This window comes from Aegilops tauschii, chromosome 2 (assembly GCF_002575655.3).
Source record: "Aegilops tauschii subsp. strangulata cultivar AL8/78 chromosome 2, Aet v6.0, whole genome shotgun sequence".
NCBI classification, from domain to species: domain Eukaryota; kingdom Viridiplantae; phylum Streptophyta; class Magnoliopsida; order Poales; family Poaceae; genus Aegilops; species Aegilops tauschii.
The window spans coordinates 385,011,825-385,024,425 of NC_053036.3; the positions used below are offsets into that span (position 1 = coordinate 385,011,825).

A 12,601-nucleotide genomic window follows, 5' to 3' on the forward strand; every position below is an offset into this window, starting at 1 on the left:
GTCCTGAGGCCTGGAGAATAGGAGCAAGTAGTTAGCCTGGAGAATAGGAGCAAGTGGTACTGCTGGTGAGGCAAGAACATCAATTTTCTCAGGCACAAAAAATTCACAGGCATAATGTCGAGGAAGCCAACCAAATTACAGTAGTTCTCAACCCACAGAATCAAACCATGGACAAAGTCCTCAACATGCATAGTTTTTTAGTCATCAGCAGTACTACCATATGATAATTCTCGTCTTTCAAACTAGACATCATCACGATTCAACATTCTAAACTAAGGAACCACGTCTTCATGCCACCACCAGCTCCATTCTAAACTAAGGAATTAACTAACCATCGCCTGCCACTCGACATCACACAGCACCACCAGCTCCATTGTTCCTTTGTGCATCCTCAGTTCCTCCTACAAGACCAAATGGCAGGCATGAGAGAAGATAAATGGAGCCAGTCAAATCTGCCATAAAAATAATTATGCTTTGCCAAACCTATGCCTAACAAGAGGTTCCTTTTTGTGCACAGGTTGACAACTAACTACATGCTCAAATATAGTATATATGCAAGAACAAGAGCTGTTACATAAGATTTGACAAACTAGCAGCAGCAGCAACAAGCTAGGTCGACGCACCTTCAATAACCATCAAGTACAAGATCATCCTTGTCAATGACAAGGCGAGACCAAGCAACAACTATCTTCAATGTGGAGCCGTCAACTGAGCACTCACGACTATCTATCTGACTCTGCTGGATAGGAAATTCAGCGTGATATTTTCGAACAATATTGAGTCCGGACTCTGAGTATGCTTCTGTGACGACTCGGAGTGTGCCCTGCAATCCCACTGACACGACATTTCTTGACAAAGAAAGATACCCATCTGATCCCGCACGCATCCTTTTAGCATGGCGGTCAAGCAAAACGACTTCTGCCTCGCATCCCTCCGTTGCATCAGCAGGAGAAAAGAAGCAAGAAACTTTACATCCATACTTAAAAGGCCACTCCCCTTTAGTCACACAAACACCTACAATTGTGGCCTGGATTGCTGGAGCAACTCGCCCGAGGCTTATCTCTGCTGTACAACAGCGGTTATAGATCTGCATGGTATCATATGGCATGATGGAGCGATAACTTTGGTTGGAAGTGAACGATGCTGTATCTTTGAAATTTGCTCCATACTTCAATTTCAGTTCAATTTGAAACATCACAGGTTCTTCAGCTACAATTGCACGAGACGGGCCAATCAAGTGCAAAAAAGGGTCCTGCAAGCGCCGTGTTCATCAACATCAGTCACACACATGATGCAAAATAACAATTCAGTTCAACTAGTTTAACTAGACATAGACTAACAGATATTACATGGCCAAAATCTGGAAAAAAAATACTCCGTTCGCAAACAGATCCTAATAATCTGTACCACTATAATACACAGGTTTTGAAATTGGATTTAGAACCGACACCTTCTGCTTTTACACCCAAAGAAACAGCAGGTCAATATCCATAGTCGATTTTACAACCTTTGCATATCTCTACCCTCCTTCAATCACACAGCCACCCAATCAGGCGGCCAATGTCAGCCATATTCGCTCGGCCTTTGCCCATGTGCCGCATTATTTGTGTGATATACAGAAATAAACATAACAGTGGCATGTGCCCTGCTATCATCCAGAAACAGCCTCGGCAAGTGCGAGACTACTTTAATTGCTTTTCTTGCTGATTTGCTCTATGCTCACTAAATATGGCAGAAAAATTTCAACGGTGCAGGTCAGTACATACTCCCTGGCCTGCATGACTTGCCTAAAGCTGATACCGACTAGTTTGAACCTTAAACGAATCTGATTACACAAAACAATTCCAAGGTATGTAGGTAACCAAACAACTAAGTTTAAACTACAAACATAACGCAACAATTATAACTTAATCCTTTGTCACACAACAAATGCTCTACACATAATCCTTTATAACAATTAGACGAGAAGATAGACATTATACAAACCTCTTGGTTAATTCTTTGGCAGTCTGCACTTGACCGGCAGAAGAGAATGTTGCGGTTGTGGTCAAAATCATCCCGTGCAGCGACCACACCATAGACATCAATGGGCCAACTCAGATTAGGATTCAGATTAATGAGCTTGATTGAGTAGATCTCCAAGGCAGGACCAGCCACGGACGATGATGGGAAGCTTCCAGGCGTGGAAGCCGTAAACTGCATAGGACTCAATGTTGCTGCAGCACAAAATTAAGAGATTGCGGACGGTTAGAGATCGAGCTATTAATAAAATTAGCAGATTAAAATCTATGCATATATAAGAAGAGTTCTACTTTGCTTTGCAGTGACATATACAAAAAGGAAAAGTGCATTGAATTGACTGAGGCCCAATTAAAGAGAGGAAAAGATAGCTAGATGACAGTATTTATTTTTGCTTACTTATGTCGTCAAAGCAACCATGTCTTCCTGTCGAGCTTCCCCATGTAGCCTCCCAGCCGGCACAGTCCAAACGATCTTCACCATCTTGCTTGTCAGCAGCAACAGATTTGTGCCTCTTGATAAGCTCCGAGATGCCCACAAGTGCATTGGATATGAGACGCAGCTTATCAATCTTGTCGGAAGATATGGGGATTCTGACTTTTTGTAGAATGGATGCGAGAGAGTTGAAGCGGTAGAGCAACTGCTGCGTCTCGACCAGCAGAAAATCCATCACCTCCTCAGTGTTGGAACCTAGGTAAGGCAAATTCACCTTCTTGAGAAGATTTTCATCGAGGGGCCCTAGGTTAGACATGATCTGCTCTTGACAAGCCCTGTTTCCAGCCAATCCCCGGGACTTGACCTCTGTCCTCAGGAACGAGATCTCCCTCTTAAGCATCCCAAGGTGGCCGGAAAGAACACCAACCAGGTCATTGGCCATCTGCACCATCTCCTTGCTGCCGGCATCCCTCACCGGCTCCTTGCTGGAATCCCTCTCGTCCATCTCATGGCCGGAACCGGAGCCGGAGCCAGAGCCAGAGTCAGAATCAGAATCAGAATCCATCTCCATCCCGGACTGCCTCATCACCGTCAAGAGTGCTTGCTCCTTGGTCCAGAGTATCTGCTGCTGATTCAAGAGCATCCTCTGCATCGCCGGGTCCTTGTCGGACTCGCTCCTCATCTTCTTCTTGAGTTGGTACAGAACCTTCCTGAGTCTCTCCTGCTCCTTCCTGAGTTGGCCCTCCATCAGGGACTGGTGCTGCGCCGAATCCTTGTCCATCTCCTCCTCGCCGGAATCCACCACCGTCTCCTGCTTCTTCTTCTCCTTCTCCTTCTCCTTAATAATCATCAACTCCTTGTCCAGCTCCTCGGCTTCCCTGAAAATCCCCATTACACTGGTGCGGCCGAGCGAGAGGCACGCTTTTTCCTTCACAAGCAACGACCAGCCTACAGCAACCTCCACCGTGGAGTCGCCAACTTGACACTCAATCCTTCTTGTTTGGCACTGCTGAACAGGGAAGTTGATGTGACCTTCTCGAGCAATACAGCGACGAGATTTTCCATATGCTTCTATGGACACTATCAGCGTCCCATATGATTCAACTGAAACGACTCTCCTTGAGAGATGAAGGTACTTGTCTGGTCTTCTGTGCATTCCTTTACCACGGTGATCAAGAAGCACAACTCGCCTGTCGCCGCAGCAGGAGACCAAGAACACACAACTCGGCATCCATGCTTAAAAGGCCAACGCCCTTTGGTAACATGTACGCCCACGATAGTAGCCTGGAGTGATTTATCAATTTGGTCAAGGGTTACCTCAACTCTACAGCTCTTGTTGGAGAACGACAAGGTACATCCATCATCACCATCAGTTACGCTGGCCAAGCAAGAGAAAAAACCATCTGTACCGCCATAACAACCTCTACAGCTCATCAAGGTTTGAGACTCTGCTCCATTGGCTACTTGGAGATCAACTTCAAACTCAACATGGTCCGAGGCAACAATAGCACGAGACGGACCAGTCAAGCATAAGCAATCATCCTGCAAGCATCATATCATTATTATAAACACCTAATCATAATGTGCTACATAGTCAGGAGGAAGAAACAAAGGAAAATAGAACAGAAAACTGAATACTCTACATACTTCTCCATTGAGTTCTTGATAGTCAAACCTTGACCGAGAGAATAGAATGTTGCGGTTGCGGTCCACAGTGTCTCGAGCAGCAACCTTGCCATACACTCTGAGTGGCCAGTTCAAGCCTTTTATACTCTTTATCTTGATTGAATAGATTTGCAAGGTACTGCCGGTGATGGCAGCAGGGGAAGGGTTGCTACCAGGTGTGTAGTGTGTAAACTGCATACTGCTCAATATGGCTGCAGCACCAAAGATAAGTGTCAAATGTCAGAATTCTAATATGAATAAGCAAATAAAGTAAGCAAAGTACAAACCCCCTATGTTGCTGAAACTACTGCCCAGATTTTTACCACTAAAGGTGTTTGCCAACGGATGTTTTAGATTGATGTTCCAGCGGATCCAATGAAGGAGCTAATCAGACTAATATCCATAGATTAAAATCGCGGGAGAAACGATTTCGCGGCGGCCTCTCCCAGCAGCTATAGCGGCAGCCATAGCGGGCAATCGCGGCAAATAGCGGAAAATTTTCTGGTGGGACAGATGATTTCTGAAGGGTTTTGCTGATTTTTGCGCCATTTAGAGGGATATGTGGAGGTTTTCGCGGCAGCAGCCATAGCATAGCGGCGAGGCTCCCGGGCAGCTATCGCGGCTATTTCGCGGGTTATTTTAATCTATGCTAATATCTGAGCGAAAATTTGATGAGGCGCTTACGATAGCTCTTCAAACAAGTCATGTCTTCATGGTGTTTTGGTTGTGCTCTCACCTCTCATGTATTAGACACATTAAAAAATTGAAGTGTAGTTTTGTTTGCTAATTCCCTGTTCTCTTCTTGCCACTTGAGCAAATCAAGATATGTCTACAAAAAGACAAACTTGCATCACCTAGTTAGTCCATTCCGTTATATATACAGTTTTGAATTATTACGACTAGGGTGACTATTACGCAAACAAATAACGAACTCCTTTATTTATTTACGTGTTATATACATTATTTCTATATTATAGGACATATTATACAAAATCTGCATCTCATAGTTACTCCACACAAGTAACACACAAAAAACTATAGGATATGTACAGTTACACACATCCCCCCTACTGTTACGCGTGTTTGCCTCATAGTTAGAGATTAATATGCATGCTAAACTTTGTTAGTAGTGTACTAATTGTTTGAATTATTATTCAAAACAAGATAACTATACACATAGTGTACAGGTTAAGAATGAAAAAAATAAAGCAGTTTAGGTTAATTGCCAGTTGTGGAATTCTGTTACTCCTACCTATTTAGGTTGATTGCCAGTTATGGAACGGCCACTTTCATAGGATCATGTAACTAAGCAGTTATACACATGGATGCTCATAGTTTAGCAGAGTATGGGAAGTGACAAACTTCGACACAGCGACGTTTACAAAATTTACTTGGTGTTATTGGAGCGTCAGGTTGTTACCCTATGTATGTCATGTTCCATATAACAAGAAGAAAACACATTTTTTGTTTTGCATACACATAGTTGAAAACTTAAGCTTATATGATGCTAGACAAAAGCACGGGCGGTTGGATCGCCCTCTTAGGCTATGCTTTACATACCAAACTAGGGGTGAACAAACCCCAGCCAGAAAACTTTCCTCTGTTTCCTCACAATGCTCCTTGCTGGAGGCTTGAGCTGAGCAGACCACTATACTTTCAGGTTGATAAGCAAAATTATTTTTCATCACATTTATGTCTAACCTGTGCTTGCTATTTTTTTTTATATCCAACAGATGTTTGTTGGACTAACCGTTGAGGTTACTGACAAGTAAGCGACATCATCTAGCAGTCAAAAAGAGACGCACAATGTCTACATAACAGACAGCAGGTAAGCAATATAGGTTTTCAGCTCTAAACTAAACAAAAATATTACTGCATTTTAGATGGAATTATAACATGTTTACCTATTATGTGCAGTCGTGTTGCTGTGGTCATGCTCTGGGGAGCACATGCCTTTGCTGTCCAAGCTACTGGATTACGGGATGCCTCTTAAGAGAGCCAATGGTACCGCTCTTTGTTGGCTTTACTGTAGGTTATTTCTTAGGAGGGTCATTTTTGCTCTACTAAGGATGGAGTTATTACTTCTTTGTTGATTATCAGTGTGAGCTGTGTTAATCTGTGTTACACCACTGGCTTGCTTGCTTGCATTTAAATCGTCGTCAGCTACTAAATGGAACATTAATATTCCTACTCCAAAAATTGCCACAGTGCTTGAAAGGATAGTTTCATCTTCTACAATTAGAACTTGTTAATTTAGCAGGCTGTTGACTGATTCACAAGTATAATATGTAGGAGTTTACTACTATATATTAATGCTGCATACAGTGTTTCTAATTAATTCGCGATAAAAAAATTCTGCTTTATCCGTAAAGGGAGAACGCTGTAAGTTCAAGATTCGAATTACTGAGGTGATTTTCGCGTACGACTTGTGGCACAGAAGTTGCAAGGATTGCTGGAAAAAGGTTCAAGCAGAGGGGGACACTTATAAGTGTCCATGCTGTCCTGTTAATAAACCAGTCCCAAGGTATCGCAGTATTACAATTGATAACATTTTTTTCAGTCAATTATTCAACATTACACAACTCACCTGACAGTTTTATCCTGGCAGGCACAAAATATCTTTAAATGCGACAAGACAGCGAGCCTAAAGATCCAATGGGTTCAGCATTTGCACAATTTAAATTTATCATGGCAGGCACAAAATATCTGTAAATGCGACAAGACGGCGACCCTAAAGATCCAATGGATTCAACATTTGTGCAACTAACATTTGAGGATCACAGCGAGAGAATATCACAGAAAAGGAAGCATTGTGGTGCATGAAAATATTACGAAAACTAGTAGATACGAGCAGAAAGTTAGTTACTTAATTGTATCCATAAATCCACCGCACCGTCCAATCCTGCTGCCCCACACATTTTCCCAGGATTTTCGATGCTTGGCTAAAAATTGTTGATCGATGTCCATCCTTTTCTTGAGATACTCCTTTGAGGATACATCCTTCTCCTTGTCCTCCTCTTCCTTGGTCTTCTTCACATGAACATCCTCACATTTGTTCTCCTCATGCTCCTCCATATCTAACCGGGCCAAGGTGTTGTTGTAATTATCAGGAAATCGACAATATTTTCTGAAAAGACTCGACAAATCGGTCTGCCCCGGCTGCTCCTCTGGCTCTGGCTCTGGCTCCGGCTTCATGCTGAATCCCTTGATGTGCATATTCAGTTTGGTTGCTGCATTGCACAATTCGGTGGCCTTGTAGGAGCAGACGGAGTCATCGGATTTGTTGAGAAAATATAATGTGGAAAGCATCCGATGACCCAGGTCCTCCATACCTTGGAGGATCAGGTTGAAGTAGTCTGCAAGTGGATTCTCATTGTTGTCCCTAGAAAAAGTAGCAGACTCCGTTGTGGCGATCGTCCAGGTTGTTTGAGAATCAATCTCTTTCCAGAGAGAAAAGGTAGGAGTAAGTGAGCCAAAGCAGGTCTTTGCGCTCCCTCTCCACGGATATGATCTCCTCCATCAGGGACTGGTGCTGCGCCGAATCCCCGTCCATCTCCTCCTCGCCGGAATCCACCACCGTCTCCTGCTTCTTCGAGAGTTGCTTCTCCTTCTCCTTCTCCTTAATAATCATCAACTCCTTCTCCGGCTCCTTGGCTTCCCTCAACATCCCCATATACCTCTCCAGGTACCTACGATTCTTACTGAGTTTTCTGTGCTGCTTCTTCAGATCCCGCACCGTCTCCTGCTCCTTGCCGGAAGCCTGCTCCGTCCACTTCCCTAACTCGATTTCCATCTTCCCGAGTTTCCTCCCCAGATCCAACAGCAAATCCTGCCCCTTGCCGGATTCCCCCTCCGTCTCCATACCGGACTCGCTTTCCATCTTCTTTCCTCCTTCCCCTCCGCCTCTTTGAACTCGATTTCTGGCTTTGGTGTCCTACTAGGGTTTCAACCAGACAGACGCCCGGGGGCAGTGCTAGTTTCATATACATATCCCGTCTCACGCTCGGCCCAGCCCGGCACCGGCCCACTGGATCGCTTTTTCTTTATACTAAAACGGAGAACGACTCTTAATCGGACGAGAAATATGTTAGTTTTCCTATATATACTTATTATTATTATATATTCCGTTTTTTCACCCCTCAAGTTTTTTTTAACAATAATACGACTTTTTTTTGCAGGGACAATAATACGACTTTATTTCTCAAATAATAGATAGGTCATTTACAAGCATATGAGAAATAGAGTCAGGAGCTCAAGGTTTTCGTGTCACAGCCCTAGAATAAAATAGTGTACATAGTTTTTTTTCAGACAATAGTGTAAATTGTTGCATTTGAACAATATATACATGCATCATTTTGTTTTTTCGGCGGATCGATGCATCATGTTTTAATTCAGTTAAATTTGAGTTGGTGAAATTCAAAGCCTCAAAATATAAATAAAGGGCTAAAACTCTAAAAAAATGTACTCAATGAACCCAAATTGCCCTTCATTACTATTTGAGAATTGTTTCAAGGGTTATTAGTCAAACCAAGATTTTTGAACATTTAAAAGGGTATTAAATTTAAATAAATATTGTATTTGAATTATGTTTATATTCATAATAATATAATAGAATATAAAATTAAAATCCCTGAAATATATTATGCAGCGTTGGAAGGGTCCAGTAAAGTCATATAAAATTATTCAAAGCAATTTGAAACTAGCTTGAATCAGTTTTGATTTTTAAATAGTGTCAAATATTTAAAACATGAACTAAAGAATAAAGAAAAGAAAATGAGACTAGATAGTCTCTACCTATTAGCTTGCTTATCTTACATAATGTTTGTTTGCTGTTGGGAACCGATCGAGCAATCATACATAATGTTTTAATAGCTAGCTTGATTGCTTGCTCCTACATTGGAAGGAAGCTTGCCATCACGATAGCGTGCACGTGTAAGTCTTATGGTGCTCTTGATTTTACTTCCACATTATTCCCGCCCGATTGCAAAGATATCCAAATTCTTCTTCTAAACGATTTTACCCAAATGATTAGCAAGATTTAGCCCAAGACAATCAAGTGGAAGAATCCACAAACACACAGTCATCATTTTTCACAACTGAATTCCTCTGCAAAGGAATCACTAGGAGAACAATGCTCTCCATGCATATTTAAGCCAAGAATTTCTCAGCATCTCGATCAATCACAAGTATCATTTCGCAGCAATTCTCTCTATCTCTTTGCCTTTGTAAACAAACAAACAGACTGGTTGATTTTACAATTTCGACAAGTCAAGTGCAGATAATAAACTTCCAAATTTACATTATCCTGTTTTGAAACACAGCTGCAACAAGCATGTTTTTTCCTGAATTCCAAAATGCACCTCTCCTATGCTGCGTGCCAGCACTTGTGTGGATACAAAAACAACATAAGACCGAGACCACTAGCACTCGCCACAATATCACATTAATTCTACAGCAACCCAAACGACAAGCTCAGATATACTACAGACTTTATACTGCAATAATACAAGACACCAACCAAGCTTGGTTGCAGGGTTGCTTGAGAGAGACCATCTTCATCCTACACCTCCCACGGATTGATAAACCTTAGGTCATCCACTTGAGGGAAAATTTCTACTGTCCTACAAAACTCTGCGCTTGGAGGCCCAACACGAGTCTACAAGAATAAAGTTGCGTAGTAGACATCAAGCTCTTTTCTGGCGCCGTTGCCGGGGAGGTGAGTGCATGAAGGTATATCTTTAGATCTTGCAATTGAATCTTTTATTTTCTTGTTTTATCACTAAGTTTGGTTTATAAAGGAAGACTACATAAAAAATGGAATTGAGGTTGCATCATGTTATTGATCATCTTTATAACATCTTTCTTGGAAATGATGGATCGAAAAATTATGCTCAATAGTTAGAAGAAGAAGTAAATAAAATGTTTGGCACAAAATATTTGAATGATGAGCATGATTGCAATGTTGCTAGTATGAATTCTTTGAATATCCATGATGCTAGTGATATGCAAAGCCATAAGCTTGGGGATGCTATGTTTGATGAAGATGATATTTTTACTCCCCCATGTTTTGATGAGAAAAATTATTATAATGATTGCATGCCTCTTATTATGATGATTATAATGATGAAAGTGGATTTGGAGAGGTCATTGATACGTCTCCGTCGTATCTACTTTTCCAAACACTTTTGCCGTTGTTTTGGACTCTAACTTGCATGATTTGAATGGAACTAACCCGGACTGACGCTGTTTTCAGCAGACTTTCCATGGTGTTATTTATGTGCAGAAACAGAAGTTCTCGGAATGACCTGAAACTTCACGGAACGTCTATTTGGAAATAATAAAAAATCCTTGCAAAAGATGAAGACCAGGGGGCCCACACCCTAGCCACGAGGGTGGGGGACGCCCCCCCCCCCCCAGGGCACGCCCCCTACGTCGTGGGCCCCCTGGAGCTCCTCTAACCTCAACTCCAACTCTATATATTTGCTTTCGGGGAGAGAAAAATCAGAGAGAAGGATTCATCGCGTTTTACGATACGGAGCCGCCGCCAAGCCCTAAAACCTCTCGGGAGGGCTGATCTGGAGTCCGTTCGGGGCTCCTGAGAGGGGGATTCGTCGCCGTCGTCATCATCAACCATCACCAATTTCATGATGCTCACCGCCGTGCGTGAGTAATTCCATCGTAGGCTTGCTGGACGGTGATGGGTTGGATGAGATTCATCATGTAATCGAGTTAGTTTTGTTAGGGTTTGATCCCTAGTATCCACTATGTTCTGAGGTTGATGTTGCTATGACTTTGCTATGCTTAATGCTTGTCACTAGGGCCCGAGTGCCATGATTTCAGATCTGAACCTATTATGTTTTCATGAATATATGTGAGTTCTTGATCCTATCTTGCAAGTCTATAGTCACCTACCATGTGTTATGATCCGGCAACCCTGAAGTGACAATAATCGGGACCACTCCCGGTGATGACCATAGTTTAAGGAGTTCATGTATTCACTATGTGTTAATGCTTTGGTCCGGTAATCTATTAAAAGGAGGCCTTAATATCCCTTAGTTTCTGCTAGGCCCGCTGCCACGGGAGGGTAGGACAAAAGATGTCATGCAAGTTCTTTTCCATAAGCACGTATGACTATATTCGGAATACATGCCTACATTACATTGATGAATTGGAGCTAGTTCTGTGTCACCCTATGTTATGATTGTTACATGATGAACCGCATCCGGCATAATTCTCCATCACCGATCCAATGCCTACGAGCTTTTCACATATTGTTCTTTGCTTATATACTTTTCCATTGCTACTGTTACAATCACTACAAAACACCAAAAATATTACTTTTGTTACCGTTACCACTACTATCATATTACTTTGCTACTAAATACTTTGCTGCAGATATTAAGTTATCTAGGTGTGGTTGAATTGACAACTCAACTGCTAATACTTGAGAATATTCTTTGGCTCCCCTTGTGTCGAATCAATAAATTTGGGTTGAATACTCTACCCTCGAAAACTGTTGCGATCCCCTATACTTGTGGGTTATCAAGACTATTTTCTGGCGCCGTTGCCGGGGAGCATAGCTCTATTCTTTGAGTCACTTGGGATTTATATCTGCTGGTCACTATGAAGAACTTGAAAGACGCTAAGACAACAATTTATCCCTCAACTACGAGGGGAGGTAAGGAACTGCCATCTAGCTCTGCACTTGATTCACCTTCTGTTTTGAGTAAGCTTGCGACACCTAAACCTGCTTCTGCTATTCGTTCTGATATGTCGCATGTTATTGATGATGCCACTTCTGCTATGCATGATACTTATGATGAAACTACTTCTATGCTTGATACTACTGTGCCACTTGGTGAATTTCTTGATGAACAAATTGCTAGGGCTAGAGAGAAAGAAATTATTGAAACTGATTATATTGATGAAAGTGATGATGAAGATTTGCCTGTTATTCCTGAGGGTTATGTTTTTGATAAAGAAGCTTCTCTAGCTATTTTAGCTTGCAAAGATAGATATGAGCTCAAGAGGTTATTAGCTAAATGGAAGCAGCAATCTCTTAATGATAGAATGAAACCTGACCCTGCTTTTGCTACTTCACCTATCTGTGTTACTGATAAGGATTATGAATTCTCTGTTGATCTTGATATAATTACTTTGGTTGAATCTGATCCTTTTCATGGCTATGAATCTAAAACTGTTGTGGCACATCTTACTAAATTAAATGATAGAGCCACCCTGTTCACTAATGATGAGAGATCTCGTTATCTTTATATCCTTAAAATATTTCTGTTCTCATTAAAGGGTGATGCTAAGATATGGTTTTAATTCTCTTGATCCTGGTTGTGTGCGTAGTCCCCAGGATATGATTTATTACTTCTCTGCTAAATATTTCCCTGCTCATAAGAAACAAGCTGCTTTGAGGGAAATATACAACTTTGTGCAAATTGAAGAAGAGAGTCTCCCACAAGCTTGGGGGAGG

General features: G+C 41.9%; 1 pseudogene; it reads right to left on the minus strand.

Moving 5' to 3' along the window:
- Nucleotides 1–66: 66 nt before the first annotated feature.
- Nucleotides 67–7,303, minus strand: LOC109734257 (uncharacterized; annotated as a pseudogene).
- Between the last annotated feature and the right edge of the window lie 5,298 nt (nt 7,304–12,601).